Source organism: Manis javanica, chromosome 7 (genome assembly GCF_040802235.1).
Source record: "Manis javanica isolate MJ-LG chromosome 7, MJ_LKY, whole genome shotgun sequence".
Lineage (NCBI taxonomy): Eukaryota > Metazoa > Chordata > Mammalia > Pholidota > Manidae > Manis > Manis javanica.
In genome coordinates this window covers 103389695-103417340 of record NC_133162.1, presented here as the reverse complement: position 1 = coordinate 103417340, position 27646 = coordinate 103389695, and the positions used below count along the sequence as shown (strand labels likewise).

The 27646-nt window shown below is 37.3% G+C and overlaps 1 protein-coding gene across 12 annotated transcripts in view; it reads left to right on the top strand.

The window, feature by feature from the left end:
• The window catches only part of NCKAP5 (NCK associated protein 5), a 942960-nt gene that overhangs the window by 75748 nt on the left and 839566 nt on the right, over positions 1 to 27646 (top strand). For 3 of the 12 annotated variants that reach the window (XM_073241345.1, XM_073241353.1, XM_073241340.1), the window contains exon 1: positions 6864 to 9780. The exons of 6 other annotated variants lie outside the window; for them this stretch is intronic. The gene's annotated coding sequence lies outside the window, so the exon portion shown is untranslated. Of the gene's footprint in view, positions 1 to 6863; positions 9781 to 10945; positions 11005 to 21250; positions 21321 to 27646 lie in introns of those variants that run through there. 3 more of the 12 variants (XM_073241343.1, XM_073241346.1, XM_073241344.1) reach the window with 3 other exon arrangements.

The window sequence follows — 27646 nt, the reverse complement described above, 5'->3', positions numbered from 1 at the left end:
AAAAAAGAGCTGAATGATTGAGTAAATGATGGTCCGTGTCTGCCTACAGTTAAAGTTCTCAGCTGAAGGTAGCTTTGATTGAAGGGGTAACTCGGGTGAATTGCCAAGCCTCATGCTTCTGCCATGTGACACAGGAATCTGCCCCAAGACCCTAGTTGAAGGTTATGGCACCTGTCTTATTGAAAAGAGCCCCATCAGGAAACTCTATGATGGTAAAGAAGATGGAAAATAGGGCATGTGGTTCCTTCACCAATTTTACTGATCAAACTACTCCCCATAGACTCAGCACCTGAGGCACTCCTCATTTATTCAAAAACAGTACTAAGTACCTGCTGTGTGCATGGTATTGAGCAAGGCACTAGGAAAGTTTTGTGAATATGACATAGTCACTGTCCTCAAAAATCACTGGGACATTAGCAAGAGATAAGGCATGAGCCACATCAGCCCAGAACCGAAATCTGCAAAAGGGGAAGCTGCTCAGGCAGAGCCTTTGAGATGGACACGGAGTCTTCGGTGACACAGGCAGAAAATCTCTGCTCCTGATCCAGGAGGGGGAAGATATTGCGAGTAGGTGCTACTATGTATCTAAGTCATCTGGATAATTCCAAATCTAGAGGTTGGAGGAATTTATTAAACTTGCATATGATGTAGCAAAAAAAATGTACCAGACCCAAAGACCAGATGACTTTATAGGTCTAGTCATGACCAGAACTTTTCCTGACCCTCAAAGCCCCTCAACATTCATCTTGGAAAAAGGATCAAAACACTTTCTTAGTTGCTTGATCAGTAAAATGTGATAATAACACTGTAGTTTCCTAAAGGTGAAGGCTGGGCCACCTGATCTCCTTAATTTTCTTTCGGTCCTCAAGTCTGTGATCTTACCATTTCTGTTTTTCTTTATAGATAAAGGCAACAGAAAGGCTGATTTTTATAGAAGTGTGTTATTTGTTAGACTAAATGCAGTACCTGCCTCCAGACATTTGGACAACCACTCATTGATCTGTAGGATCTGGTCCTAGATGTTGCTGAGTTTGCTTGAATCAAGTCTTTAAAATGTTTTGCAACTTTATGAGAAAGATTATTTATAGAAATTTCTGCCCAACTCTTTAACCATTTGAATTTACAGATCAATTAAAGGTGATTTGTAATAGTGTTATCTTTAAAAGACATTTACAAGGTATTTGATTAATGAGACTCATGTTTATTTTTGAAAAAATCCCTAGTTTGTTTCATAATAGTGATGGTGGATTAACAAGTATCTACTGAGTGCCACTATGTATGGAGAAGTAAACTGGGCTCCATTGTAGGGGAACAAAAGAATAGAAAGCATTCTTTTTATTTTTAAGAACCTTACCATTTATTTGAAAGGAGGCGTACATATGTGAACAATCACAGAGAAGCTTGGCAATACATTTTTTCATGTGCTTTGAATTGACAGCACACGTTCCAATTGCTGGCAGAGTAAAGAGAGGATAGAGAAGGGAGAGTATGTTGAGTTTTGAGTCCTGAAGGAGGTGATAAAATGCTTTCCCAAGGCAGTCTCTAATACTAAAATTCATTTAAAAGTCTTAAAACCAGAATTAGATGCAAAATTACAGCTAGCACAGGCCAAGTTCTGGTTCCTAAAATTGGGAACCTAAGATACATAAGAGAGAAGTGAGGAAGCATCCCCTGGCAAAGCCTGATGTGAACCATGTACTTCAAGCTCATCACTGTGATAATTCTATGTGATAATGTTCTTTTCCTATTACTGATCAAGAGACTGAGGTTCAGAGAGGCAAGGTAAAATTTTTTTCCCAGTTAATAAGGGCTGGAGTTGGGCTTGTCTCTAGCTCTACCTGGATTTAAAAAAAAATCTCAATGTGGGTGGTGACAAATCACTAAGAGAATTGGATTTAGGTCACCAGTTCATCCTCATACAGTCAGCTAAACTCAGTGATAAAATAATAATTAGCTGAGATCACTATCCATTCTAACTCTACTGGAAGCAGCAGAAATTTAGACAGAAACTGCTCAGGCAAGGATTCCAAGCCTGGGAGACAACCTGTCTGTGCTTCTTATTCCCCTAGTAGTTTTTGTAAAGCTCTTTGGCTAGAGGGGAGTTGCAGAGCAACTCAAAAGCTATATAAAGCAAATGTGTCATGGTGTTGGCAGTGTTCTGAAAGTAGCCACCAAGAATGCATACTACAGGGAGGAATGAAGAGCTAAGTTCTGGCTGTGATCCATTTTGAGTAGAAAAGCTTTTAATGGATGAGTTCTCCATCAATAAGTTGCTACTTTCCATCTAATTGTTACTCTTCACTATTTTATTTGTAAATCTTTCTGCAAGTATGTACGTGACTCTATTGGGAGGCAGTAGAAATTTATATTCATAAACTGTGTGTTCTCTTTTCTTAGAATGAATGTCTATCTGACTGAACACTTCTAATCTTCTTCTCTTGCCCTTGTGATTATCATTGGTTCTCTTTACTATGTAATATGTATTTTTCTCTATTAAAATTGAGACCTTACTTTTCTGTATCTGATCTTTTCTCATTAGGAATTACATGGGTGAATCACAGTTCTTCCCTTTAAGTATGTAAATACAGGAACCAAACTTTGTGTGCTTATCAGGTACCTTTTATAGCTTTTGTAAAATAGTGAGTCACCTCGCCATTCCTGAGTAGTCTTGTAGACTTGTTAGATCAAGAGCCCATCTCCTTTGGGCCATACTCTCCCACTCAGATTTCTTGTTCTCCTACTTTCTAAAGATGTCTCCAGCAGTTGTTCCTGCCTGTGGGCCATGAGGTCCTATGAGTGGGAGGGCTATGCAGTTATTGTGAAGGATGTTACAAATTCATAAGAATGCCAACAGCCATATGTATACCACTATTTTTCAGAAGTATATAGGAAAATGTAATATATGTGTGTGGGGGGGATATAGTATAATGAACTACAGTGACCTTTTTAAATGTTACTGTACACATAGGTTTTAATCATAATCTATTTTCTGAGTCAGCAAATGGTAAAAGCACAAAACTGTTAAGTGAAAGATTCTAAGTTTCTGAGGTTAGAAAAGGAAACTGCATAATCATAAAAGTATGGATTTATGTTCTACCTCAAATCTGTTTGAAGTACTTATACCATTCACTGCCTGGAGTGTGGAATTACCAAACTTGGTTTACTTATTTTCCTTTACCTTTCAAAGCAAAAAAATGAAAGTCTGAAACACTAATTTCCCCCAAATATTTATATATCTCCTCTCTTTCTTTTTCTATTCTCATTGTACTGACTAGAAATGTTTTGTTCATTTATTGTTGCATTGTCCCTGGTGCAAAGAGGAACGAAGCTCATGTTTTATTATTTACTATGTTTTGCTATTAGTTCTAGATAGAACTTCTTTACCATATTGTAGAAGTAATCATCTATTTCTGATTCACTTTGAGTTAGCAAAACTCAGGAACAGGTGTTGAATTTCATAAATGTCTTTTTTGCATCTGTATAGATATATATGATCTATTTGGTCTAGTGCTGTAAGAGATTAGATCATAGCAAATAATTCCTGTTTATGATTCCTTCTTCCTTTTCTGAACTGTAAGTCTTCATTTGTTTCTCTTTTATTTACAAATTCATAAACATCATCATCGCTACCATCTATAGGTAACCATTTTTACTATTTGCTAGCTTATTTACCTGGAGTTCTCTTTTTTGTTTTATTTTCTAGCTTCTCAAGATTTGCTATTAGGTTTATGCAAGTTTCACAGAATTAATTTGGAAGGCATTCATCTTTTCCAGTATTTTAGAAACTGTTTAGATAGACAAGGCAATGAAGCACAGTCATTGAGTTCAAATCCTGGATTGTTCACTTGCCAGTTTTATAACCTTGGGTAAGTTATTTAACTTATCTACACATGAGTTTCATCATCTATAAAATGTAAACACAAGCACCTATATTGTATGGAAACTGTGTGAGATTAAATGAGATTATATAAGCAAACCCTTATCACAGTTACAGGCTCATTGTAAGCATTAAATATATTTGGCTGTTATAAGATAGTGATGATAAAGATGGTGACGGTGGTGATGATATTGTTATCATTGCATGGAAATTATCTTTTTCTTCAAATTAGTTGGGTGTAACAATGGAACAGCTTTTTAAAAAAGAATTTTTGAACATTTTCCCTTCGGTTCTTTAAATTCTCCTGTTTAACTATTAAGTTAATTTTAAAAAGGCTTTTTTTTCAAGAGAAACTTGTCTCTAGATTGAGATCTTCAAAATTTTTAGGCTAAGTATAAGGTATGCTTTTGTTAAGATCTCTCTAACTCTAACATATATACATATATATATATTTATTTGTTATTATTATTATTATTATTACTATCATTATTACATTCTATTACCATTTTTTTGGTCACTTTTTATTTCAAGAACAAAAAGAGGTGCAGTAAAACCTACTCATTCTCCTCTTAATATGAGTCTGTAAATTTCTCCTAATATTTGTAATATTTTTCTTTTTTTGTTTAAGTTTCATTGGTATATAATCTTACATTATTTTCAGATATAGAACACACTGGTTCACCAGTTATACGCATTATTAAATCCTCACTGCCACTAGTGCTGTTACTGTCTGTCAACATGGGAAGACATTGTGGAATTATTGAGTATATTCTTCATGCTGTACCAACTCATATTGCTGGTGGAGAGGTCGGTTCCATTCCTGGGGGTGGAAATCCATCCGAGTTATGGCATCAAATATGTTGGGGTGTGTGTCGTGTATTTTCCTCAGTTCTTGTCCCCGCCGCAACAAAGAATTGAAGGGCAGAGACATAGTTGTGAAGCAGAGTAAAAGATTTAAAGTTACTTAAAGAGAGAAAAAGTATGGGTGACCTCAGGGAGAAGAGGTGTCCTGAAAGGTTTGAGAAAGTTTAAGGCTATGTACTTAGAAAGTGCAGGTGACCTCAGAGAGAGAAGCATACTGAAAGGTTGAAGAGAGAGAGTTTAAAGTTACACACAAAGTGCGGGTGACCTCAGAGAGAGCTGTGCCCTTAAAGGTTGGAGAGAATGTCTACAAACTTAAAATGTGTGGGTGACCTACGAGGGAGGTGTGCACTGAAAGACTGAGGAAAAGTCTTAAGAAACAGTCAATTATGTACTTACAAAGTGAGGGTGACCTCAGAAAGAGGAGCACACTGAAAGGTTGGGGGTTCCCCTTTTAAGGATTTTTCAGGAATGTGACAAAGACTTGTTAATGTGCAGACTTGTTAAGTGGTTTCTGAATATTTAAAATTAACTTAACACAAGAAATTTACTGCTCTGATTTCTCTCTGAGATACCAGCTTCTTGGTCTGGGAGCATATTAAACAAGTCCACCTTCCCAGTCCCCAAGGTGGACTGAGTTATTGTCTGCTTGTTGAAGAGTAAGTTAAGAATCTTACTTCTTAACTTTCTGGGTTTTAAAATGCAATCTTATCTTTAAGATGGGATCCTTCCTGCCTTTTACTATGTTGTTTATGGCTGGGCCTGCTTGCTAAATTGGTTGCCCACATTTCAAATTACTTGATTAGGGGCTGAAGGAAGAAAACAGCATATAGGTAAAGTTAAAAAAATAAGCTGGCCTGCATGATTAACACAATAAAAACATGGGCTATGCTGAGATATCCTCCTTATCTGGGGAATATTCAAACATTCCAGGCCAAGTTGCTCCTGGCCTTTTGAGCTTTGACTGAATAATTTATTAACTCTGGGTCTTTTCTGGGTTTCTGGTTTTAACTGGTTAAATTTTTGAGTGCCTTTTAGTGGGCTTTACTGACCTTACTCTCTTTTCACCCTGCTCCTATCTATTTTCCTGCCTAACAATATTATGATTGAGAATTTTTATGCCCCTTTATCCCCCTTACCCTCCTCACCCACCAATCCCAGCTCCTCTCACATGGTAACCACCAGTCACTTCTCAGTGTGTATGAGTTTACTGCTGTTTTGTTCATTTTGTCTTGTTTTGTTTTTATATTCCACAAATAGGTAAAATCATATGAAACTTGTCTTTCTCCACCTGGCTTATTTCACTTAGCATGATACCCTCTAGGTCCACCCAAGTTGTTTTAAATGGCAGGATTTCTCTAATATTTTTATTTATATACTTTGATGCTATGTTTTCTGCAGCATGAATATCAATGACATCTATCTTGTTAATACTAATACTAATGCGGATACTAAAAAAAAATGCCAATAGTTTTTGAGTATGTGCTCTGTGGCAGGTATTATGCTTGGTGTTTTAGGTGAATTTTCTTATTTAATACTTACAATTCTCTAAGATAGGTAGGTATATTTATCACTTCCAATGAGGAACACACAAATAAACAAAATGATTGTTTTACATAATGCTTCTTGCCTTTAGCATTGCTTCTTTAATGTTAGTAGTGTGACTCTTGATTCCTTTTTGTTTGCAGTTGCCTTGTAGATCTCTATCTTTTAACATTTAACCTTTATGTCATGTAGCATCTTGTTGGTATATAGTAGATACTCTTCCAAAAAATAGTTGTAGGATGAACAGGCCCTTCAGAATCCCTTTGTTTAATCTGTATCTCTTCTAGGAGGCACATAACTGGATTTTGTTTGTGATGAGTGTAAATGGTTATTAAGGGAGTTTAATCCACTTACAGTTGTTGTATTAATGATATGTTTGATTTACTTTCGACATTTAGTGTTTTGCATTTTTTTATGTTTCCTTTAATTTTCTTTTCCTTTTACTGTTGCCATATGGACTGTTAGCTCTTTGATTAAATATACACACAAATTGGTTTGGAGAGTGTACATCTTGTTTTTATTCTACTTTTGATTGACATCTGGCTTGTCCTACAGCTGAGTGCATTCACACTGTTGGCACTATAATTATAGTTTCCACTGCAGCTGCTGCTTTACAAAGCTTTACGTTCACATGCCAGCCCACAGTAAATTGTGTTCATGATCATGAATTTCTCATTTTGTTTATGATCTCATGTGAAATAATTTATTCTTTCAAAAACAAAACATATTTGTTGCATTGTGCACTCTTCTCATCATTTATCAGTCTTGTTCTAATCACATAACAGATGTTAAATGTGCATTGATTATCTTTTATGTATGCTGTGCTGAACTATGTGAATTTGGGGAAGAAGGAAGAATACAAAGTAATATCTTGTCCCTATTTTTAAGATGCTTAATGTATAATTGGCAGGGGGACTACATGTATATCCATAAAAAAGTTAAATAACTCTAAAACAAAAATATAAATGATGTCACCAGCCCTATGTATAAATAAATGTCAAATGAGAAACATGCACAAAATGTGCCATGAATTCAGAGGTCAGAAATACTGCCTAGGGTTGAAATGTTCAGAGAAATCTTCTCCAAAGAAGAAGGAAATCATCCCAAAGTGGATGAACAGGGTGGACAAAGATGTGGAGATAAGCATGTACATGGTGTATTCATGAGAATGCAAGCAAATGATGATGGTCACATCAGAAGTTTCATGGGATTAGAAATATTTACTAGAGTAAAGGATTCATTCCACAAACATGTTAAACACTTAGTACTCAGAGAGCACAGAGAGGGCACTTAACCAAGGTGTAGAGGCAGAGGCATGTCAGGGAAGGCTTACATGTGGAAATAATGGCAGAGCAGAGTTCTAAGAGACAAGCAGGAGTTCAACAGGTAAAGGTTTCAGGTGGGGGTGTGGGGTGTGTGTGTGTAGTTGGGAACACGTGCTTTCTAGGCAGAGCAAACCAAAGATATGAAGGCTTACACATGAGAGAGAACATGGTACTTTGAACAGCTGCAACTATTTCCATGTATCTGGTATGTTGAATGGTGAAAGAGTTGGAAAAAGAAAAGGTGGACCAGATCATGAGGATTTGGGTACCATATGGAGGCTTTTGCATTCTATTTACAAAGCTGTGGTAACCTCAAAGTGATTTTGAATAGGATAGTGGAGTTAGTTGGAAACTGTGTTGTAGACAGGAAGATTGAATGTGGGGAGATTGAGATTGTTAGATCAATTCAGGTGTAAAATATCAAGGGACTGAACAGAGGCAATGGCAGTGGGGATATATTTAAGAATGATTAAAATATGAGAAGTTACAGCCCAGCTATGAGATAGATGAAGGAGCTGGGAATAGAGAAGCCTTGGATGATCCTTGGGATCCTGGCTTGAGGAATGGCTGGAACCCTTTTATCACTACAAGAAAGAGGAGGAAGAGAGAGTTTATACACACATATACGTATGTGTGTGTAAATGGCTTAAGATTTTCCTCTTCATGGCATTTTCCTACTGAGTGTAGAATAATGGGGCTTTAAATGTTAGCATTTTCTTAAAATTGTCATGGGTGTATAACAGTGGTAAAATTACTAGGTCAATAAAATATGTATAAATGTACAGACTTGTTGATGGAACAAACTTTTATTTAGCTACCAATCCCATAAATGGCCAAACAATTAACAATGATAAAGTTTGTTTCAGTAACAAAGCCTACCAAAAACAGGGAGATTTGGAAGCCTTTCAACAAAATAAATTCCTTTCTTCTCAGATGACATGTAAACTGATGTCATTTCTCATTCCATAAAGAAAAAAAAAAAGATGAAACTTGCTATGCTTTGCAGTATTCCAATGATGACATTCTTCCTCAAAGTAATCTAAAAAAAGACTTTGTGAACAAACTTGTACTTCCTTTGCCAGAAATGCATGCCTGGCCATAATGCACGCCTTTCATACTTAGCCATTTAGGTAATGGTTTCTACATGAACTTTCATAACATTTATTTACTGCCATAAATGAGTGGACCAACTGTTATTAGAAGCCAGGAATCCAGTTCCTCTGCAGTCAGATTTCTCACGATATTATCTCAACTTTATAAAAGTTGCTCTGCAAGTAGTATTTCCTGTCAATATTTCAGGGACAATGTGAAATATCACAGGCATCTTGGTTTTGAATTTTTACAGTTCTGCCTGCTTGAAAAACATATTAGCCTCACTTCATGAAGACTATACTCTAGTTATAAATATTTTAATTCCCCAGCCCTTTTTGTTAGGGTAGATCAACCACATTTTCCTTCCCCTCCCCTCTGGCTGACTGATTCACACTCTTCTGTGAATTGCTACAGCAGAAAAAAATAGGCGAAGACTGCCTGATTCTGAAGACAAGGTTTTTAATAGGTTCATCTGGATAAAATGGTGAAAGATGATGGACTGATCTGCTGATGAGGGCTTAAGCAGGATAGATGTGTTGATCATGAAATGGAGAAAGACATCTTACTTTAAGTTTTCCACTTCCATGGCAGAGGCCATTGATGGTGAGCCTGCTCTGGAAGAGTTTGAACTCAAGGTGGCTTTGCTAAGCAGACATCTGACTTATTGAAGTTCTGCCACCTACTCTAGTCCCTGCATGCTGAGGCAAAGCACGAGGTTCCCTCAGGTTGAGCTGGTTAAACTGGACAAACCACAGCCTCCCTGAGCAGGCTCTTGGGCTGTGGCCTGAGGGCTGGCTCCTGCCCTGGCAGGAAGCTGTGCCCACTTGCTTGCCTTCATAATCTCCCACTGTTAGTGCCAGGCAGAGCCAGGCAGGAGCAGGGGATGACCATGGACAGGGCAGTTGGTGCCTGACTCTGGCCTGTTCCAGAAACCCTATTTCCGGAGTCTTCCCAGCTCTTGGCTGGCCTCCTGCAATGGGCTAGGGTTATAGACCAAACTTTAGGAACCTCACCCTTGGTGGCCAGAAAAATGCAGAACCGGATGCAGCTGTAGAAGAAGCCGCTAGATTGTTGAGAAAGGTAAAAATAATGCATTTCTTAAAATTAGAACTGTATTTTTCTCTCATAAAGTACTTTTGTTGCATGAAGGGGGATAAAGAATGTCAGTAAGACAGAAGGAAAGAAAATACTTGGAATCTTTTACTATGAGAAAGCAGAGAAATATCTTGTTGCTTACATTGCTGTTCTTAACAGCTAAGAACAAATTTCTGATGTCCATGTAAACAGAGGTGCAAAAGATCTCCACATGCCAGAAAATCCCCAAAGAGCTGCTTGACTGTACAGTTTTTCACCCTTATTTACCCATATCTCTACCTATTTACTGAATAGGGAAAAAAAGACATTGAGCAAAATCCTTGTTTTCAAAAAGGCCTTAAGAATGGGGGAGTCATTTCCATAAGAAATAATAAAAGTTATGATACAAGTTTGGCAGGGACTTTTAAGAAGCAATTTAACTTTCTTCTCATCAGTGGCTAGTGTAGTGCTTGATTTGTAGTTGTTCATATTTGTTGAAAGTTGTGCATTGGCTGCAGTCAACGTAAATTTGAGCCATTTAAGCACACATTCATTCATTAAGAGATTTTTAATTCATTCCATTCATTCATTCATTGGGCAAATACTTACAGACAGAACTGCCAATGAGATCAGAAGTATATGCAATGAATACATTTCATATACTGAAATTTTGACATTTGTATAACTAACAGAAAGCAGTTTATTTGCAAGTGAAGTGATTTTGTGTGTAGGGGTTGTTTAGTATTTTAAAAATAGGCAAAATGAATATTTGTTGTGCAGAAGTTTGCTTGATTAATTAAAAGGAAACTATTATACAGTTCACCTCCCTAGTCCAATGAAAATACGATTCTATTTATAAGCATGTCAATGACTTCAGAACATTCTGAAGAACATCCCACTTCCTATTGAATCCCATTTGGGTGGCCTCCAAGGGGTCCTACATCTCCATAAACCAAGAAACCTTCCTCAACCCTTGTAAATTTCCTCTTTACAAGAGTGATATGTGCTGACTTTGCATACATCATTCCTTACCTCATCCTCATTAATTTGTTATGAAATATTTAAGACAAGAAAGTGTATAGAAGAACACAATAAAGACTGAATATCACCACTCAGCTTAATAAATAAGGTATTACTAATAAAATTGATGTTCTTGTGTACCCATCCCTAGACCCATCTCACTTGCACCAAATATACCATGATGCAACCACCATCATGAATTTGGACTTGGTAATTATCATTTCCATATCATTCTTTAAAGTAGTGCTAAATATGTATGCACACATAATCAATCATGTGTCATATTGTTTCCTGTATTTTTAAGCTTTATATAAATGGTATTATACTATATGTTTGTAACTTGGTATCTTCTTAGTATTTTCATTCATTACTGTGTTGGTGAGATTCATCCTTGGAGATGGTGTTCCATTGTATAATAGTCCATAATTCATATACTCTCTATGGTGGACACTTAGTTTGCAACTTTTGTGTCAAGAGGTCAGGGCAGATATCAGCATTATCACTTGGTGCAATTAGATACTCACTGGCAGGAAAGTGATGGGAGGTGGAACATAAGGTGCACTTGAGCTCAAGTGCATTTGGATGCAGTGTTGGAAGGTTCCCCTGCAGAGAGTTTCCACCAGTGGTACGTTCCCACCCTGTTTCTATTTCTGTTAACTGAACAGATGATCCTCATAGGACTGGAGACGTCAGACTGCTTTGGTGTCAAATAGTCTGAGGGTCAAGCATTAGCTGTGTGTGGTTGTTGGGAATGTAAGCTGCCTAACTCCTGAAGGTTTGGAGGGACAACAGGAAGTACAGCCTGTCCTTTAGGAAGGAAGCTCCTAATCCTGTTAGCTTCTTACTAGGTAATTTAGAGAGAGTTCCTTATTGATCATCTCTTGTTGCTTTATAAATCAGTTTTTTCCTGTTTCAAATAATGTTGCCATGATCATGTTTCTTTGTGTACATGTGCAAGAGTTTTCAAGGATATCTACCTACGAGTAGAATTGCTAAATTATAGTAATTGTGCCTTGGCAGATTTATTGGATGTTGCCATTTGTCCTTCAAATAATTGAACCAACTTGTACTCCAACCAGTAATGTATGAGTTCCTATTGCTCCACATTCTTTTCCACAATCGATACTGTCCAAATTTATTAATTTTTTCTAATTTGATAGGTTGTATCAGATGGTACCTCAGAGAGGTATTCTAATGATGATCAAGATTGACCAGGTTATCTTACATCTGTTGGTCACTTATGTAGCCTCTTTTGTGACAGGCTTTTTCCTATCTGTTTGTCATTTTTTTCCTGTGAATTTTTTTTTCTTTCTGACTCATAGGCATCTTATATTCTGGATGTTTACTCTGTAAGGATCTTTATGTTGCAAATACTCCTCTGACTCTGTGACTGCTTGGTTTCTTATATATTTTTTAAAACATTGCTAATGGTCTTATGTTTGACAGAAGTTTAATATTTGAATGTAAGCCTAGTTTCAAAGAACTTTTTTATTCATAATTACAATGAGTTTGTTTTAATTTATTTTTCCTCTAATTTTTAAAAGACTCTATTGCCTTACTAGTTACCCTTAAAAGTCTGTATGTGTGCTTAACTTAATCTAACAACAATCACTTCCCTTATGGGAAAAAAGTCTTATAAACTTTTTATTGTGCAATATTCTAGTTTCTATCTTGTTACTTATTGTACTTCTCTAATTTGACATTATCATATTATTTTTTACTGCCAGGCTTGATTAGATTTATTTATACATTTAACAATTTCTTTGCTTACCATTCATTTCATTTCAGACATTCTGTAGTTATTCTTTTAATGAAAAATTCATGGTAAACTAAGATTTTTGTTTGTCAGAAAATACGTTTTCTTTGACTTCACTCTCGAGTGGGGATTCAGCTAGGTATGAAATTGTAAATTGAAGTTATTTTCTCATGGCTTCTGAGAGATCTGCATTTAATCTCTATGTAGGGGTGAGTCTAATGTATTTTTTAAAAGTATTTTCTGTATGTGGTGGGGACTTGATAATGGGGGGATTCTAGTAACCACAGTGTTGTTCATGTAAGTGTATATTAATGATACCAAAAAAAAAGTATTTTCTTTCTGGTTGATTTTAAAGTCATGTTTGTCTTTAGCGACCTGTAGAATTGGTATGGTATGTCTAGGTGTGGATTGAAAAAAAAATTTTAAGTGGATTTAAAAATTTTAATTAAAAAATTTTTGTACTTTCTGAGTCTGAGGATTCATGATTTTCATCAAGGACATTTTTTGGTCATTATATTTTCAAATATTGTCTCCTGCTGAAACTCCAATTAGATGTATGTTAAATCTCATTTTCGATTTCTCTTAAAACTCTTTAATTTCATTAGGTCTATTTGCTATATTCTATAAACTTAAAAAAATTCTATCTTCCAGTTCATTAATTCTTCCTTCCATATTCTGTCCAATTTACCTTTTGAACTACACATTGAAGATTTTTTATTTCAATTATGTTTTAATGATTATATTTTAATATCTATAAGTCCAGTTTAGTTCTTTTTCAATATTGCTTATTTGTGTTGTGTTATCTCTCATAAATTTGATATATGAAGTCCTACAGAGTCTACTTTTATAGTTTTTAGTTCTACAAACTCCTTTCCTTGGTGTCTGTTTCCTTAGATACAAGTCAGAATAGAAACTTAAATTGATACTCTTTATCTGTGGAAATCCTGAGAGCTCTGGGTGAGCATTTTATTCCTTTGCATTTGCTTTTGTTACACATTCTGAGATGCTACCAAATCAGGGCAACATTCAGTTAGCATTTTGGCTTGTGGTTTTACAAACCCTGATGTTTGTATAAATTTGAACTCAAAGTTCACATGGAATAGGTCTGTACTTTAAAATTCTTGGATACTGGAATGGGTGGGAAGGTTCATTTGACAGATTTAGGAAATAAAAATACAAGACACTGTTAAACTTTATTTTCAGATAAATAATAACATTAAAAAAATACTAGGTATGTCCCATGAAATATTCTAGATCTTATCTAGGTAGGGCATAGGGAGGTTTTGTTTTCCTAACAAGAGCTGAAGCTGACATGATAAACTTCCATATTGTCTTCCTTTGTAGATGAGTAGATTTTGTTTTTTTCTAGTCCACCATTTCATGGAGCATTTAGTCTTTCAAAGGTCTTGAGTTTTGGTGGGCATCTAAGTTCTAGTCCCCACCTTGTGGAGGCTTTGTGTCCTGTTCCCCAAGTGATTCTAGGTCCCTGGAATGTGAAATTCTATCAGCATGATCACTAATTCAGCATTAGCTTTCCTTTTTGTGTTTTTGCTTCCTTTATGGTTTCTTTGGCTGTTTGGGTGGATTTTTTAGCTCTTAGGATTTTCCCCTTCCTTTCAAGTGAGACATGCATTTAAATGAGTTTGCAGTGTTTATTAGTTATATTGCTGGGAGCAGAAACACTTTTATTCACCCTTTAACCAAGCCCTTGACCTTACCACTGATCTAACATTGCCTTTGAAAATTCTGCCAGGGGTGGTTTATTGCTAAATCCAAGTAACTCTTCTTGAGAGCTGCCAACATGAAAGCTCTGATTCTCAGTTCAACTTTCTCTTTCACTGACTTCTATGACTCCAGTTTCTTCTTACTATTCTATGTCTCTGATCAGCATTGTCAGTCTTCAATTGCTCTCTTTTCTGTTGCTGCTTCTTCATATAAACTTGCCTCCTGGACAGTCAGCATACTCCTAAGCTAGTGTTCTGATCTCCAAACTCTGAAGTCTAGCTTTCATATTGTTTTCTACAGTTACCTTTCTTGAAAAACAAATCTTAGGACTATTCTTGCCCTTGAAAATCTTTGATAACTTCTTTATTGCCAAAATATATAATCTTAACATTAAAATTCTTCAACAATGCAACTGTTAGCTACTCTTTCTGCAACTTTGTCAGCTACCAGACTCTCCACACACTGTACTTCCCTGTGCTTCTTGGACCATGATTATCATCATCAGCATTCACTCCTTCTGTGTTTGTTCATAACCCTGGAGTGACTGCTGTTCACTGCTTGTATATTGAAACCATATGCTTCCTTCAAAGTTAGGCTCAGATTTCGCCTTGATGAAGGTTTGACCCATTCCCACCTCCAGCTGGCTGTTCAGTACTTTATTCATGCGTTCATACAACACATGTGTATTGTGCTGTTTATCATAGTTTATCTTTCTCTCTTTGTATTTTTTCGGTACAAACCATTGTTTTCATTTTATTACTTTAATTCTGAGCACAATGCTCTATATTTGGCAGCTTCAACAAATCCATTGATTATTCAATTAAGATGCCTGTCTTCAGTGGTTATGAGGACATATTAGATAGGACTTACAGTATCATACCAGGTTTTATTCAAAAATGAAGATCAACTTAGAAAAATTGCTAGAACTGCAGAAACAATATGAATCTTGATTTTCAGTTTGGAAGAGTACTTCCCTTACTCTCCCACAGTTTCAAGGAAGTCTAATTTCTGTGTTAGATCTGACAGATCTAACATTATACTGGCCATAACACTGGGGATTCCTAGAATCTCATGAAAAGTCCTCCCCAATAATGTCCTATAACCTCCGTGGCCTTTGATATATTTTCATTCATTTCCCCAAATCCTTTTTTTCCCTTTCTCTACTTAAAATTATCACAATGTGTGAATTAAAGTAGTTGTTCTAATAGATTATGCTATTATATCAACTCAAATATATGTAATACCAATGAATCTTGTCCTCCTTCCTTTTTCTCTGTCTTAACAGGGTTGCCAGATTTTGCAAATCAAAATACATGACATTCAGTTAAATTTAAATCGGAGATAAACAATAACAAATTTTTTAGTATAAGCCCCTATATTGCATGGGACATATTTACATAAAAAAAAATCATTGTTTATCTGAAATTCAAATTGAATTGGGCATCTTGTATTTTATCTGGCAACATCTGTACCATTTCTAGCTTCTTTTTTCTTATCACCGTAATCACCTAAAAGAACACAAAAGAAGCATTTCAACATTCAGAAATGAAAGCCCTATAAAAGTGATTTTCCCTAGAAAATTATCAAAGATTCCTTAGCTTGAAAATTTTTAGTGTGGAGAGGAATGTAACATGGCAACAGTATAATTAATTCTAAAGTGGGATAATGAAAAAATAGTACTGTAGTGAAAAGCTGATTTCAGCTGTGGGAGTTTACTAGCATAGTATGTTTTTGTTAATTTTTCCAAAACAACTAACGTCTTGTGGCAGGCACATCTGGGTGACACACACTCTGTAACTTGGTCAGAATGCCTGGGAGAAAGCATGTGTGTGTATCTGTTGAGTTCAACAGCCCTTTGCTATGAGGGAGTGGAAAGGAGACACAAACATTGTGCTAAGATGCAAACTAATTGATGGACAGTATAATCACCACCTTGGTTAAAGCCCTGGGAATCTTTTCATACAAGCAAGCTGTAAATTTAAATGGAAACCAAAAGGATAGTACACAGCGCATAGCTCTTCATTCCATTACTTCATGTATGAAATATTCCCTGAGTAAGAGAGAGGCTTAGCAAATCATAGCTGGAGAGGAGCTGCACAGTGATTAAGGTAAGACAGAAGTGGCTCATAAAAATCTCAATCTAACCATGTACAGATAAGATTTGAGGGACTATTTGAAGGATTAAGCTCTATTCTTTACTCAGGATAAGGCAACACATTTCTGAATAACTCAATGATCTCTTTGGCCCAACCCTTAGACAGTCTTCAAGATTATGTGATTTGGGGTAAGATACACATATTCATGAGCCCAATTAATCATGGTTTATTTATCTTTTAAATGCCTGCTACTTAGCAGTGCCATTGAAAGTACAAGAGTATTCTAATCAGACTGACTTGGGTTCAAACTCCCCCCAGCTCTGACCCCTTGAATCGTGACAAAAACTTTCAGAACCTCAATAAAATAAATTCATCTATGAAATGAAGCTGATGCTATCCATCTCTCAGGGTTTTGCTGTGGATTTACTGTGTTTATTAACAGCCTGGCATTTACAAATTGCTTCACGAGAAGGAGCCTGTCCCTCTCTATCTGTATGCTGTCTTGTGATCAGCTCTTTGCCTGAGCCTGACATTGGGGATGCTGCCCATTGTCCCAGTCACCCTCTCCTTGCTTGCATGTCTGACTCTTTTGACACACCTTAATTTCAGGGTACACTACAGATGAGAGAGAATATTGCCCTAGGCTGGACATGACAGAGGGCTGGCCTTTCCCATGCTGACTTCATCAGTTGGCATTGGCTACCTTCAGTAAGGAGTTGAGAAAGGCCATGAGGCTGCTCTGGGTTTGATGAAAGACAACCCCTAATTGATTACCGATGAAGGCTGCCATTTGCCCAGGAAGGGGAAACTTTGGTGTCTGTACTGTGTGCCTGAGAAGTTTCTTCTTGGTCAAGTTATGAAGTAGGCAGTTTGTCTTCAGGAACATGACTTCCCCTACCTGTACTCTTTTCCCCCATTCCCTTCACAGTGTTGATATACTAGCTTTGTGACAGAGAAAAATAGAGGATGAATTTATTCGTTTCTGTTAGGATTTGGAGACTTACCAATCATCTCCTTTGTGAGTGTCCTGAAGGAAAAGGCAAGGTGCTCTGGACCAGCCTTAGCTGCCAGGATCTCCACATGCAAGCCAGTGGTCCTCAGCCTGTGTATGCTGCTGCTACACAGCAACCCTCTGCAGGAGGGCTGGAGGAAAGAGGGGTCTCTTCCAAGCCACCCATTAAGCCCTGTGCAGTCCTAATCTCCCCCCAAATAAGTTTCAAAGTCTTTGGCTTTATATGTGATGAAGTTTTAAAAATCTATTTTATCTAGGGTACTAGGTGGATGAAATGACTTCTTAGTTTCTGGGAAAGACAAAACAGCCCCAAACACCTTCCTTGCCTTTTGGCTGTTGATTGGATTCTCACTGATTACAGTTGCATTTCTGTAATTCTGACCACTATAAAATATAAGCCTTCCTGGAAGAACCTAAGGGTAACAGCATGGAGGAGAATATTTGAAAAGAAACTAAAGAAATGATAAAGAGAAATGATATCACTGTGAATACAAAATACAGATTTTACAGGAGGAGATGGCCAATCTCTGAAGCAGACAGGGAGAGACAGAAGAGTTCTGGGAAACTGCAACCTTTCAGACATTTATACACTATGCTTAAAAGAAGGCCATTTGATGAGTTTTAGAAAATAACATTTGTTCTCGTTATTATGGTAGAAATTTTGTGAGAATGTGGAAAGTGTACAAAAGAAAAATATCTACAGCAAGAATTGACCAAATTCATTAACATTTTGGTGCATTTCCTTCTAGTCTTTCTTTTTTACCTGCATGTACATTTACATATTTGCATATAAACTATTAACCCAGGCAGCCCTTCTTTGCCTGAGGCTAACAAAATAAGGTCACCTTGTTAGTTTTCTTTAACCTTCATGTCTAATATTCAATTATGCTAGCTTGACTTCCAACAATGTAGTTGCCAAAAGTGCTCCTTAGCAGCTTCTGAGAAATTTTTAAAGGCTGGGCCTCGTAAATGCTCAGAAACAGACTCTTGTTCTGTTCTGGCCTCTGCTGCATAGAGCCCTGCTGCCTCTGCTGCTATCCATGTGATATGGACCAATTTGCTGATTCCTCCCCTGGGCCTCCCATCATGACCGCTAGTGGTTTCAACACTTAAACTTTCAGGACAAAACAGTTCATCTCTTTGCCTTTCAATTCTTGGGATAGCCCTTCTCTAGCTTCCCATTCATAGCTGAGAATAGGCTGTGATTTTTCAGAACAATGTACTGACATTTAAGCAATAGAGAAGACAAATGTAACATAAAAAATAACTTAAAACTGCTTCTAGAAATGCCTACTTGTCAAGTTGAACTGGCCCCAGTCTCAAAGGAAATGGAAATCCTCCACTCCAGTGGAGTCCAAGAGTGGCTCTCTCCAGTTTTCATTGACTGCTCCAGTGTTATCCCTTTTACAGAATGATTGAAAGAAGGAGCTTCCCTTCCTTTCAGGAAATGAAAGCCCCCAACCCCGCCCAAATGGAGACGGTGTATCTGGCCAGGGGGACAGATGATCACTCATACTACTTTTAGAGAATATTTCCCAAAGCGTAGGTTATTGCTGCCTCAAGCCCAACATGGTCCTTGATTTCCAGATCTTTTCTGATCTGGAAAAGATAAAACATCTCCATTTGCAAACTATACCTTCTGCAAAAAACTGATCACAAAACAGTATCACATCTTTTTAAGAACAAGCAATGATTTGAATTTAGATGGCCATCCAAGACCAGGTTCAGAGAAGAAACATTCTCTGAAAGAACTGATCTTCAGGGAGATAATTTGTAAATGCATAGAATATCTCAGAATCTTTCGCATATAGATTGCTTCAACACATTTAACATATTTGTTCTTGCTTTATATTACATGACTTGAAGGGACCACACAGAAGCCAGGAAGATTCTCCCCAGAGATAGTGAGACACTACAAGCAAGTTTTAAAACAGCCATCTTTAAAATAAGACTTCAGGTCAAATCTCCCTCTGTGATACAGCACACACACATCTGTATAATTGAAAATCATACTTTCCATATAATTCTATAACCTTCTTTAATTTTCCATTGTGAACATTTTTCATTATCATGAAAATTTTATATCATTGATAATGTTATCAATGATAAAAATGATTACATTTTGAAAACATGATTTTTATGATTCCACATATAAATCATATGGTATTTGTCTTTCTCTGTCTGACTTATTTCACATAGCACAATACCCTTTAGGTCCATGCATCTTGTCACAAATGGCAATATTTCACTCTCTTTTATGGCTGAGTAATATTCCGTTATACATATATATGGGTCGCATCTTCTTCATCCATTCATCTATTGATGGACACTTAGGTTGCTTCCATATCTTGGCTATTGTAAATAATGCTGCTGTAAATAGAGGATTGTATATATCTTTTAGAATTAGTGTTTTTGTGTTCTTTGGGTAAATACCCAGAAGTGGAATTCCTGGATCATATGATATTTCTATTTTTAATTTTTTGAGGGACCTCCATACTATTTTTCATACTGGCTGCACCAGTTTACATTCCCACCAACAGTGCATGAGGGTTCCCTTTTCTCTATATCCTTGCCACCACTTATTATTTTTTGTCTTTTTGACAGTAGCCATTTTGATTGGTGTGGCGTGATAACTCATTGTGGTTTCAATTGGCATTTCCCTGATGATTAGTGATGTCAAGCATCTTTTTGTGTGTCTGTTGGCCATGTGTATGTGTTCTTTGGGAAAAAAATATCTATTCAGGTCCTCTGCCCATTTTAAAATCAGATTATTTGGGGTTTTTTTTGGTGTTGACATGTATGAGTTTTATATAGTTTGGATATTAACCTTTTGTCAGAAATATCATCTGCAAATACATTCACCCATTCAGTAGATAGCCTTATCTTTTTGTTGATGGTTTGCTGTGCAGAAGCTTTTTAGTTTGATGTAGTCCCCATTAAGCTTGTTTATTTTTGCTACTGCTTCCCTTGCCTGGGGAGATGTATCCAGAAAAAAATTGCGAAGGCAATGTCTAAGAGTTTACTGTCTATGTTTTCATTTAGGAGCTATATGGTGTCAAGTTTACATTTATATCTTTAATCCATTTTGAGTTTTTTTTTTTATATGGTATAACAAAGTCTAGTTTCATACTTTTGTATGTAGCCGTCCAATTTTCCTGACACCATTTATTTAAGATTCTTCCCACTGTACATTCTTGCCTTCTTTGCTATAGACTAATTGACTATATAAATTTGGATTTATTTATGGGCTCTCTATTCTGTTCCATTGGTCTGTGTGTCTATTTTGTGCTGATACCTACTGTTTTGGTTATTATAGCTTTGTAGTTTAGTTTGAAATTAGCATGATAATTTCAACTTTATTCTTTCTCAAGGTTATTTTGGCTATTTGGGAATTCCATGGTTCCATACAAATTTTGGGATTATTTCTTCTAGTTCTTTAAAAAATGCCATTGGTATTGATAGGGATTGCATTGGCTCTGTAGATTGCTTTGGGTAGTATGGACATTTTAACAATATTATTTTTTCTGATTCATGAGGATGGCCTATCATTCTATTTATGTTTTCAATTTCTTTTTCTTAATATCTTGTAGTTTTCTTACCTCCTTGGTTAAATTTATTCATAGGTATTTTATTCTTTTTTGTTTAATTGTAAGTGGGCAGAAAATCTATTTGAGGAAATAATAGCTGAAAACCTCCCAAATTTTGTTTATCTTTCTTAATTCCTCTTTCTGCTAGTTTGTTACTAATATATAAAAATGCAACACTGGGGTGGAGCCAAGATGGTGGCATAAGTAGAGCAGCAGCAATCTTCTCCCAAAACCACATATATCTATGAAAATATAACAAAGACAACTCTTCCTAAAATAGAGACCAGAGGACACAGGACAACATCCAGACCACATCCACACCTGCGAGAACCCAGTGCCTCACGAAGGGGGTAAGATACAAGCCGCAGCCCAGTGGGACCCGAGCGCCCCTCCCCCCAGCTCTCGGCGGGAGAAGAGGAGTCAGCAGGGAGGGAGAAGGAGCCCAGGACTGCTGAACACCCAGCCCCAGCCATCTGGACCAGAGCACAGACACAGTGCATGCGTGGGGTCCTGGATACTAGGGAAACGGGGCGGCAGGACCGGTGAGCAGGTGGCTGAGGCAGATGCCAGAGAACAAAGAAATGGGAGCAGCCATTTTTTTTCTTTTTTTTTTGGTGAGTGCTTGTTGGAAGTCTTAAAGGGACAGGGACCCTAATACTAGGAAAACAGGGCAGCAAGACCGGTGATCACGTGCCTGAAACTGGCAGCTGAGGACAAAGAAAATCGTGTGTGTTTTTTTTAAATTATTTATTTAATTTTTTTTTTTGTTGTTGTTGTTGTTGCTGTTGTTTTGGTTTGGAGAGTGCTTTTTGGAAGTCTTAAAGGGGCAGGGCAGGACACTTAGTCCAGAGGCAGGGAATCTGGGGATCTCTGGGCACTCTAACCCCCTGGGCAGCAGGGAGCACGGAGGCCCCTTACAGAGATAAATAGCCTCCCGGCCGCTCTCCCTCCAACAGGGCTCCACCATTTTGGAGCAGCAGCCGGAGCCAGGCCACATCCACAGTAACAGCGGAGATAAACTCCATAGCAGCCGGGCAGGAAGCAGAAGCCCTGTCTGCACACAGCTGCCCAGCACAAGCCACTAGAGGTCGCTATTCTCCCAGGAGAGGAAGGCCAGAAACCAACAAGAAGGAAAGCTCTTACAGCCGTAGTTTGTACCAGCTCTGCAAACTATCTCTATCACCATGAAAAGGCAAAACTACAGGCAGACAAAGATCACAGAGTCAACACCTGAGAAGACACACCTAACCAGTCTTCCTGAAGAAGAATTCAAAATAAAAATCATGAACATGCTGATGGAGATGCAGAGAAAAATGCAAGAGCAATGGGATGAAGTCCGAAGGGAGATCACAGATGTCAGGAAGGAGATCACAGAAGTGAAACAAACCCTGGAAGGATTTATAAGCAGAATGGATAAGATGCAAGAGGTCACTGAAGGAATAGAAACCAGAGAACAGGAACGTATAGAAGCTGACATAGAGAGAGATAAAAGGATCTCCAGGAATGAGACAATACTAAGAGAACTATGTGACCAAGCCAAAAGGAACAATATCTGTGTTATAGGGGTACCAAAAGAAGAAGAAGAGAGAGGAAAAGGGATAGAAAGTGTCTTTGAAGAAATAATTGCTGAAAACTTCCCCAAACTGGGGGAGGAAATAATCGAACAGACCATGGAAATACACAGAACCCCCAGCAGAAAGGATCCAAGGAGGACAACGCCAAGACACATAATAATTAAAATGGAAAGGATCAAGGACAAGGAAAGAGTTTTAAAGGCAGCTAGAGAGAAAAAGGTCACCTATAAAGGAAAACCCATCAGACTATCATCAGACTTTTCAACAGAAACCTTATAGGCCAGAAGAGAATGGCATGATATATTTAATACAATGAAACAGAAGGGCCTTGAACCAAGGACACTGTATCCAGCATGACTATCATTTAAATATGATGGCAGGATTAAACAATTCCCAGACAAGCAAAAGCTGAGGGAATTTGCTTCCCACAAACCACCTCTACAGGACATCTTACAGGGACTGCTCTAGATGGGAGCACTCCTAAAAAGAGCACAGAACAAAACACACAACATATGAAGAATGGAGGAGGAGGAATAAGAAGGGAGAGAAGAAAAGAATCTCCAGACAGTGCATGTAACAGCTCAACAGCAAGCTAAGTTAGGCAGTAAGATACTGAAGAGGCTAACCTTGAAACTTTGGTAACCACAAATTTAAAGCCTGCAATGGCAATAAGTACATATCTCTCAATAGTCACCCTAAATGTAAATGGACTTAATGCACCAATCAAAAGACACAGAGTAATAGAATGGATAAAAAAGCAAGACCCATCTATATGCTGCTTACAAGAAACTCACCTCAAACCCAAAGACATGCACAGACTAAAAGTCAAGGGATGGAAAAACATATTTCAGGCAAACAACAGCGAGAAGAAAGCAGGGGTTGCAGTACTAATATCAGACAAAATAGACTTCAAAACAAAGAAAGTAACAAGAGATAAAGAAGGACACTACATAATGATAAAGGGCTCAGTCCAACAAGAGGATATAACCATTCTAAATATATATGCACCCAACACAGGAGCACCAGCATACGTGAAACAAATACTAACAGAACTAAAGAGGGAAATAGACTACAATGCATTCATTTTAGGAAATTTCAACACACCACTCACCCCAAAGGATAGATCCACCAGGCAGAAAATAAGTAAGGACACAGAGGCACTGAACAACACACTAGAACAGATGGACCTAATAGACATCTATAGAACTCTACTTCCAAAAGCAACAGGATATACATTCTTCTTAAGTGCACATGGAACATTGTCCAGAATAGACCACATACTAGCCCACAAAAAGAGCCTCAGTCAATTCAAAAATATTGAAACTCTACCAACCAATTTTTCAGACCACAAAGGTATAAAACTAGAAATAAATTCTGCAAAGAAAACAAAAAGGCTCACAAACACATGGAGGCTTAACAACATGTTTCTAAATAATCAATGGACCAACGAACAATCAAAATAGAGATCAAGGAATATATAGAAACAAATGACAACAATAACACAAAGCCCCAACTTCTGTGGGACGCAGCAAAAGCAGTCTTAAGAGGAAAGTATATAGCGATCCAGACACACTTGAAGAAGGAAGAACCATCGCAAATGAATAGTCTAACATCACAATTATCGAAACTGGAAAAAGAAGAATAAATGAGGCCTAAAGTCAGCAGAAGGAGGGACATAATAAAGATCAGAGAAGAAATAAACAATTTTGAGAAGAATAAAACAATAGCAAAAATCAATGAAACCAAGAGCTGGTTCTTTGAGAAAATAAACAAAATAGATAAGCCTCTAGCCAAACTTATTAAGAGAAAAAGAGAATCAACACAAATCAACAGAATCAGAAATGAGAATGGAAAAATCATGACAGACTCCACAGAAATACAAAGAATTACTAAAGACTACTATGAAAACCTATATGCCAACAAGCTGGAAAACCTAGAAGAAATGGACAACTTCCTAGAAAAATCCAACCTCCCAAGACTGACCAAGGAAGAAACACAAAAGTTAAACAAACCAATTACAAGCAAAGAAATTGAAACAGTAATCAAAAAACTACCCAAGAACAAAACCCCGGGGCCAGACGGATTTACCTCGGAATTTTATCAGACACACAGAGAAGACATAATACCCATTCTCCTTAAAGTTTTCCAAAAAATAGAAGCGAAGGTAATACTCCCAAACTCATTCTATGAAGCCAACATCACCCTAATACCAAAACTAGGCAAAGACCCCACCAAAAAAGAAAATGACAGACCAATATCCCTGATGAATATAGATGCAAAAATACTCAATAAAATATTAGCAAACAGAATTCAACAGCATATCAAAAGGATCATACACCATGACCAAGTGGGGTTCATCCCAGGGATGCAAGGATGGTACAACATTCGAAAATCCATCAACATCATCCACCACATCAACAAAAAGAAAGACAAAAAACACATGATCATCTCCATAGATGCTGAAAAAGCATTTGACAAAATTCAACATCCATTCATGATAAAAACCCTCAGCAAAATGGGAATAGAAGGCAAGTACCTCAACATAATAAAGGCCATATATGATAAACCCACAGCCAACACTATACTGAACAGTGAGAAGCTGAAAGCTTTTCCTCTGAGATCGAGAACTAGACAGGGATGCCCACTCTCCCCACTGTTATTTAACATAGTACTAGAGGTCCTAGCCACAGCAATCAGACAAAACAAAGAAATACAAGGAATCCAGATTGGTAAAGAAGAAGTTAAACTGTCACTATTTGCAGATGATATGATATTGTACATAAAAAACCCTAAAGACTCTACTCCAAAACTACTAGAACTGATATCGGAATACAGCAAAGTTGCAGGACACAAAATTAACACACAGAAATCTGTAGCTTTCCTATGCACTAACAATGAACCAATAGAAAGAAAAATCAGGAAAACAATTCCATTCACAATTGCATCAAAAAGAATAAAATACCTAGGAATAAACCTAACCAAAGAAGTGAAAGACCTATACCCTGAAAACTACAAGTCACTCTTAAGAGAAATTAAAGGGGACTCTAACAAATGGAAACTCATCCCATGCTCATGGCTAGGAAGAATTAATATCATCAAAATGGCCATCCTGCCCAAAGCAATATACAGATTTGATGCAATCCCTATCAAATTATCAGCAACATTCTTCAATGAACTGGAACAAATAATTCAAAAATTCATATGGAAACACCAAAGACCCCGAATAGCCAAAGCAATCCTGAGAAAGAAGAATAAAGTAGGGGGGATCTCACTCCCCAACTTTAAGCTCTACTACAAAGCCATAGTAATCAAGACAATTTGGTACTGGCACAAGAAGAGAACCACAGACCAATGGAACAGATTAGAGACTCCAGAAATTAACCCAAATATATGTGATCAATTAATATTTGATAAAGGAGCCACGGGCATACAATGGCAAAATGACAGTCTCTTCAACAGATGGTGCTGGCAAAACTGAACAGCTACATGTAGGAGAATGAAACTGGACCATTGTCTAACCTCATACACAAAAGTAAATTCAAAATGGATCAAAGACCTGAATGTAAGTCATGAAACCATAAAACTCTTAGAAAAAAACATAGGCAAAAACCATTTAGAGATAAACATGAGTGACATCTTCTTGAACATATCTCCCTGGGCAAGGAAAACAACAGCAAAAATGAACAAGTGGGACTATATTAAGCTGAAAAGCTTCTGTACTGAACAAGTGGGACTATATTAAGCTGAAAAGCTTCTGTACAGCAAAAGACACCATCAATAAAACAAAAAGGAACCCTACAGTATGGGAGAATATATTTGTAAATGACAGATCCGAAAAAGGCTTGACATCCAAAATATATAAAGAGCTCAGATGCCTCAACAAACAAAAAGCAAATAATCGAATTAAAAAATGGGCAGAGGAACTGAACAGACAGTTCTCCAAAAAAGAAATACAGATGGCCAACAGACACAAGAAAAGATGCTCCACATCGCTAATTATCAGAGAAATGCAAATTAAAATTACAATGAGATATCACCTCACAGCAGTAAGGATGGCTGCCATCCAAAAGACAAACAACAACAAATGTTGGCGAGGCTGTGGAGAAAGGGGAACCGTCCTTCACTGCTGGTGGGAATGTAAATTAGTTCAACCATTGTGGAAAGCAGTATGGAGGTTCATCAAAATGCTCAAAACAGACCTACCATTTGACCCAGGAATTCCACTCCTAGGAATTTACCCTAAGAACGCAGCAATCAAGTTTGAGAAAGACAGATGCATCCCTATGTTTATTGCAGTACCATTTACAATAGCCAAGAATTGGAAGCAACCTAAATGTCCATCAGTAGATGAATGGATAAAGAAGATGTGGTACATATACACAATGGAATACTACTCAGCCATAAGAAGAGGGCAAATCCTACCATTTGCAGCAACATGGATGGAGCTGGAAGGTATTATGCTCAGTGAAATTAGCCAAGCAGAGAAAGAGAAATACCAAATGATTTCACTCATCTGTGGAGTATAAGAACAAAGGAAAAACTGAAGGAACAAAACAGCAGTGGAATTACAGAACCCAAAAATGGACTAACAGGTACCAAAGGGAAAGGGACTGGGGAGGATGGATGGGTAGGGAGGCCTAAGGGGGGGGAAGAAGAAAGGGGGTATTAAGATTAGCATGCATGGGGGGGAGGGAGAAAGGGGAGGGCTGTACAACACAGAGAAGACAAGTAGTGATTCTACAACATTTTGCTATGCTGATGGACAGTGACTGTAAAGGGGGGGTTTATAGGGGCGACCTGGTATAGGGGAGAGCCTAGTAAACATAATATTCTTCATATAAGTGTAGATTAAAGATAAAAAAAAAAAAGAAAGAAAGAAAGGGGGATTACACCTTGATAGGATAAAACTAACTGTAAATCAATGATTAATGCATGCTTTAAACATCCTTAATTGTGATCACTTAAAGGCATGCTTTAAATATCCTTAATTTTGATCACTTAAAGGGTGTCAGATGATCGGCTATGGAGGTACACTTTTCTGGTAATATTCCTTTCTCCTAAAAAAAAAAAAAAAGCAATTCCTGTGTGGTGACCTCCAATGA